This window comes from Carassius auratus, chromosome 38 (genome assembly GCF_003368295.1).
Source record: "Carassius auratus strain Wakin chromosome 38, ASM336829v1, whole genome shotgun sequence".
Taxonomy (NCBI): domain Eukaryota; kingdom Metazoa; phylum Chordata; class Actinopteri; order Cypriniformes; family Cyprinidae; genus Carassius; species Carassius auratus.
In genome coordinates this window covers 2753307-2759306 of record NC_039280.1, presented here as the reverse complement: position 1 = coordinate 2759306, position 6000 = coordinate 2753307, and the positions used below count along the sequence as shown (strand labels likewise).

Genomic DNA, 6000 nt, shown 5'->3' with positions numbered 1-6000 from the left:
TATTCCCTGGTCTGTTTTTGTATTGTCAAATTGAGTCAGTGGAACATTGCCAAACTCACTGGTGTTTACTAATAATCAGAGATCTTGTGGTTTTTGCAGACGTCTGAATATTTTATTTGTTTCATATGCCCAAGGATATAGGCTACACCAGTCAAATGTCTGGATGCTCTTTTACTGATCGTGTGTGTATTTAGATTTTTTTTTTTTTTTAAATGCTTGCAATCAAGTTTCAAGACAGATATTATATTTGCTTGCAGAGAAATTTCGAAGACTACAAAGGTAATGAATTTAGTTTGCTATTATTCAAAAAAAATGTGGAGAATGATAATCTTTGTGTATGTCTGTTAGGATTTGGTGCAAACCTGCATTGTTCAGACTACTACATGCTTAAAAGGCAAGCAAGTCAGGAGAAAATACAGAGTCCTGCTGATGTGAGACATTCCTGCAAGGCACATACCACAGATGAGTTTATTTTACCTGTCATTCTTTTTATATGTCATGCTGCTACACAGTGATTCATATCTAGATCTGCTTGCAGAGTGCAGCACGCTTCAGAAGGTCCCCCGACCCCTTTCTGAGCGCGCTGCTCTCTTTGGGTTTTTCCAGTATAGAGTGCAGCTAAACCACAGGTCACATGAGAGCAAGCTGACCTTTAGAAAGGCCCACTCAGTGTGTCACTCGACTTGCTGCTGAAGAGAATGCAATGATGAGTGAAAATGGAAATCAATCTGTGTGGTTTTAGAATGTCAGAAGAATTGGGGCTGTTAATGATAAGTGCAGGTTGGATTTTGATATTACACTATATGCACTATGAAAAGGAAGAATATAAAAAATGCAAATATGTTTGTCTCTAAAATGCCTTGTGTTTACTTGTCCCTAAAATGCCTCATTATGCATCTTCATGTTTCAAACGAGTATGCAAATTTCTTCTGTAGAACACAAAAATAGGGGAATTTAAAAAAAAATTCATGCTGCTTCATGCCGTCAGGATTATGGACCTGTTTTGTCCCATTTCTGTTTCAGTGTTTCCTTATTTGGTCATGTTCCTGTTCTTGTTGTCTCATTATAAGTTGTTTCCCGCATCTGTCTGTCTCCTGTTAGTTTTATGTCTAGTCTGCCTCATGTTTCCTGGTGAGTCTACCCTGTTTTTTTTTTTTTTTTCCTGTTGTGTTTTTCATGCATCCCCTCTCCCGTCTACCTCCTCCTCCTGCCGGAGCAGGGGGAGAGATCACTCAAGAGTCAAACTAGACTGAACCTGGTCCTCGCTGCTCTAACCACCTACCCAGAAGACACGTTTTGTGTGTTATATGATGCAGGTTAAACATCTACAGAGTGCTGTTGTCCGAAAGATGGTCCTCCATTGAATTTTGCCGCCTATGTGGAGTGGATACTGGTGAGACACGGATCCCTGGTCATCATCTATCCTGAGGGTGATCTTGTCAGTGCCACTCTGGACCCTGGAGGCTCACAAATACTCCATGGCACTCCAGCATTCTTCTCCACTGTCATCTGCTCACCCTCAGCATACCATCTATGCGGTGCAAGCTCCTCGGGACTGCCATCCTTCAACGTTGCAGTGGTCGGAGTATCCCATGACTCTGCCTCCAGCCTCTGGGCTCCAGACTACACCTCGGCCTGTTGAGTTGTCTGCCCCACCATGGCTCCTAGCTCCTTCCTCTCTGCCATGGCCCAGCGTTCCACTAGCTCCGCTGGGCTCCCTCATTCCTCTGGTTCTGCCTTGGTCTTCATCTTATTTGATTAAAAATGCTCTAAAACACAGGGTGAAATATTATTAGAATTTAAAAGAACAGTTTTCTATTTGAATATATTTTAAAAAGTAATTTATTCCTGTGATTCAAAGTTTAATTTCAGCATCATTACTCCTGTCTTCAGTGTCACAAGATCCTTCAGAAATCATTCTGATATGCGGATCTGGTCCTTATGAAACATTTATTGTAATAATCAATGTTGACATTAAAAGTGGTACAGCTTTGCAATTACAGGAATACATTACATTTTAAAATATATGATATAATATTTCAAAAAATTACAGTTTTTAAGGGTACCACTGCATCTTTCTGAAAAAAATGGAGTCATTTAAATATAGATATTTTAGAAGCTTTCAGTGTACTGTCATTATAGAAGATCATTATGGTTTATTTAATTCTAACAAATTCATAAAAAAAAAAAAAAATATATATATATATATATATATATATATATATAATTTCTGCACAGGAGAGACTTGGTTTTGTTTCCAAACAAAAGGAAATAGATCGGTATCGGCATTAGCTATCAGCCAAAATTAGTTGAAAAATTTTGGCATATAGGATATTGGCAAAAATCCAATATCATGAACCCTAGTTTTTACCATATTTTTTATACAAAAAATGCAGCTTTCTTGAGACTTTCAAAAAAATTATAAAATATTTCTGACCCCAATCTTTTAACTCCTATAATTTAAAGATTTTAATGTATTATTGCTGGATAACTTGACAAAATACTGATTTTAAAAAATGTGTGTGAACCGGTCTTCCTATGTTCTATGTACATTGCATCCCTGCCTTGTCAGGACTATGGTTTGAATCCTATTCTTTCTTTCTCTTGTTTATTCATTCTCTTTTCTTCTGGCCCACCCATTCTATCTCTCTCCTTCCCTTCCTCTCATCTGTCTGTTTGCCATGGCTCTCAATGGGATGTAGGAAGTGGTTTCTGTCCTTTCACTTCAGGCCTCAAATCATATCTGTAGGGCTCATAGGCGTCACACCGCCAGATCCGGCCGTGCGCAGCCAGACCCTGGTGGCATATTCGGTCAGCCATGCAGGCTCAGCCTGCGCCAGTTGTGTTAGGTGTGGCCTCAGCAGCATGATGGAGAGGGAAACTGCAGGCTGCACACCACACTGCCATTATCACATACTGCACCTCGCCACACGCAGCCTGCAGACGGAGATCTATAGAAAATGGTGTTTAAACATCTCAGGGTGATATTTTTCACTCTAAAGCCACCACTGTTCTCTACACTGCACATGTTGTTTCTTGCCTCTCAGGATGCAGATGTGTTAACTGAGTAATGTCTGTCACTTTGATTTTTAGAATTAAATCAGAGTTTAAAACATCCATGCTGAAAAAAACAACAACAACTTAAACCAGCCTAAAATGGTTTGAATGTCTAAGTTAGTTTAGCTGGTCTTTTGCAGCCCTTAAAAATCAGCAAAAAAGACCAGCCTGACCAGTGAATAAAAAAATTGTGTTGTCCCAGCGTCCCAGTTTTCCAAAAAAAACCTTCAAATTTTGATTGGTCTGACCACAGAACAGTTTTCCACTTTGCCACAGTCCATTTTAAATGAGCCTTGGCCCAGAGAAAACTCAAGAGCTTCTGGATCATAATATGGCTTCTTTTTTGACCTATAGAGTTTTAGCTGGCACAGTGAATAGCATCGGGGATTGTGTTCACGACAGTGTTTTCTTGAAGTATTCCTGAGCCCATGTTGTGATTTCCATTACAGTAACATTCCTGTATGTGATGCAGTGCTGTTTAAGGGCTCAAAGTTCACGGGCATCCAGTATGGTTTTCTGACCTTGACCCTTACACACATAGATTGTTCCAGATTCTCTGAATCTTTGGATAATATTATGCACTGTAGATGATGATAACTTCGAACTCTTTGCAGTTTTTCTCTGAGAAACTCCTTTCTGATATTACTCCACTATTTTTCGCCACAGCATTGGAGGAATTGGTGATCCTCTGCCCATCTTGAGAGACACTGCCACTCTGAAAGGCTTTTTTATACTCAATCATGTTGACAATTGACTTAATAAGTTGCAAATTGGTCCTCCAGCTGTTCCCTATATGTACATTTAACTTTTCCAACCTTTTATTGATATCTGTCCCAACGTTTTTAGAATGTGTAGCTCTCATGAAATCCAAAATGAGCCAATATTTGGCATGACATTTCAAAATGTCTCACTTTAAACATTTGATATGTTATCTTTATATTGATATGTTTGTAATTTTTGCATTCTGTAATGTTACTTCATGTATTAAAGTTTGCTTATTATGCCATTTTTTTTTGGGGGGTTCCTAATATTGTTTTGGATGTCTCGTACAACAGGATTACATACGTGAATGGTAAAAAAAACACACACAAAAAAAACAAAAAAAACACTTGTTTTCTCAAAATATGCATTTAATATCACCTCATTTTCCAGCAAGTCTCAAAAGTTTAATTCTAAGCAGTTCGAAGATTCATTCTCTATAAATCCCTCCTTTCCCTGAGCCCATTCTGCTCTGATTGGTCAGATGGCCTAGTCTGTTGTGATTGGTCTACAGCGTAAAGCGGTGTTGGAAACGACACGCCTATTTCAGTTGTTCTGTATTTTGAACAGTGATTCAGTGGATCCATCTTTCAACAGCAGGTTGTTCAAGTTGTTGCCAGCCAGTGTAGCGCATAGGCATGCATTATGCAATAGGGATTCGAATGACTCATTCAGCTGTGAGTCAATTCTTTAATTTGGGGGACAATAACTTTATTTTTTTGTGCACTTTCAGCTTTACAACTTTGTAGATCATTACACACTGCATTGCAGCTACATTACACACTCCATGAAAGTCAATTTTGGAAATATTGGCATAAAAGGGGCACTTTAACTTTAACGCAAAATGCTTTGTTGTTCATTTGTTAATTCATGTTAATGCACAGTGCATTAACTAATGTTAGTAAGCACAACTTTTGATTTTAATAATGCATTTATAAATGGTGAAATTAATAACTAACTAAGATAAATAAATGTTTTAGAAGTATTATTCATTTTTAGTTCATATTAACTAGCTAACTTATTTTAACTAAATTACCCTTTTTGAAAAGCGTTACCCAACTTTCATTTCATGCCATTTCATGTCTCTAAGATAATAATGTGAAGCACTAATAATAATAAAAAAACAATATTTCATCATTGAATGGAAAATGTTTATGGCTGCCTAAAATTAATAAATTGTAATAATAATAATAATAATAATAATAATAGCTTTGGGTTCTTCTTACCTCTCTCACCAAGGATCTTCTCCCCTGATAGCTCAGTTTGGCCAGACACCCAGCTCTAGGAAGGGTTTTGGTCATCCCAAATGTCTTCCATTTAAGGATTATGGAGGCCACTGTGCTCTTAGGAACCTTAAGTGCAGCAGAAATTTTTCTGAAACTTTGGCCAGATCTGTGCTTTGCCACAATTCTGTCTCTGAGCTCTTCAGGCAGTTACCTTGACCTCATGATTCTCATTTGCTCTGACATGCACTGTGAGGTGGAAGGTCTTATATATACAGGTGTGTGGCTTTCCTAATCAAGTCCAGTCAGTATAATCTATCACAGCTGGACTCAAATGAAGGTGTAGAACCATCTCAACGGTGATCAGAAGAAATGGACAGCACCTGAGTTAAATATATAAGTGTCACGGCAAAGGGTCTGATTACTTTACTTAGGACCATGTGATATTTCAGTTTTTTTTTTTTTTATAAATCCGCAAAAATGGCAACAATTCTGTGTTTTTCTGTCAATATGGGGTGCTGTGTGTACATCAGTAGCAGTTTTAACAGGTCACGGCTTCCTATACAGCCATGTTTAATGCATTTAATGTATGTCTTGAAACATAAACCATACAGTGATTACTTACTGATTTCATAGCAGGATATTTTTACTACCAGAGACATGATAGAAGACATGAGATGGACGGAAAAGGACATAAGGATGGTGTGAGAGAGAAAAAGAGAGTGAGCAAGATATCAAAAGGGAAAGAGACATAACATGAAAGTAGAGACACTTCTTTCAGCTTCGCTGGAAGGACAGAAGACTGGCATCATCTGTGTATGAAATTCCATCTCAGGTTTAATATACATTGAGTCTATGAAACTCAGTCCGAGGCCGACTACCTCCAGCCAGGCCGCAGTGGTCAGGCCGTGGGCAGGATAACCCTCTCTCTCCCCCTGTTTTAAAATTTGATAAAGATCAA

At 38.2% G+C, this 6000-nt stretch overlaps 1 long non-coding RNA gene across 1 annotated transcript in view; it reads right to left on the bottom strand.

The window, feature by feature from the left end:
- Positions 1-338: 338 nt before the first annotated feature.
- LOC113056659 (uncharacterized) overlaps positions 339-6000 on the bottom strand; it is a 56841-nt gene continuing 51179 nt past the window's right edge. The window contains exon 3 of the long non-coding RNA XR_003277735.1: positions 339-1769. This is a non-coding gene — a long non-coding RNA (uncharacterized LOC113056659). The remainder of the gene's footprint in view (positions 1770-6000) is intronic.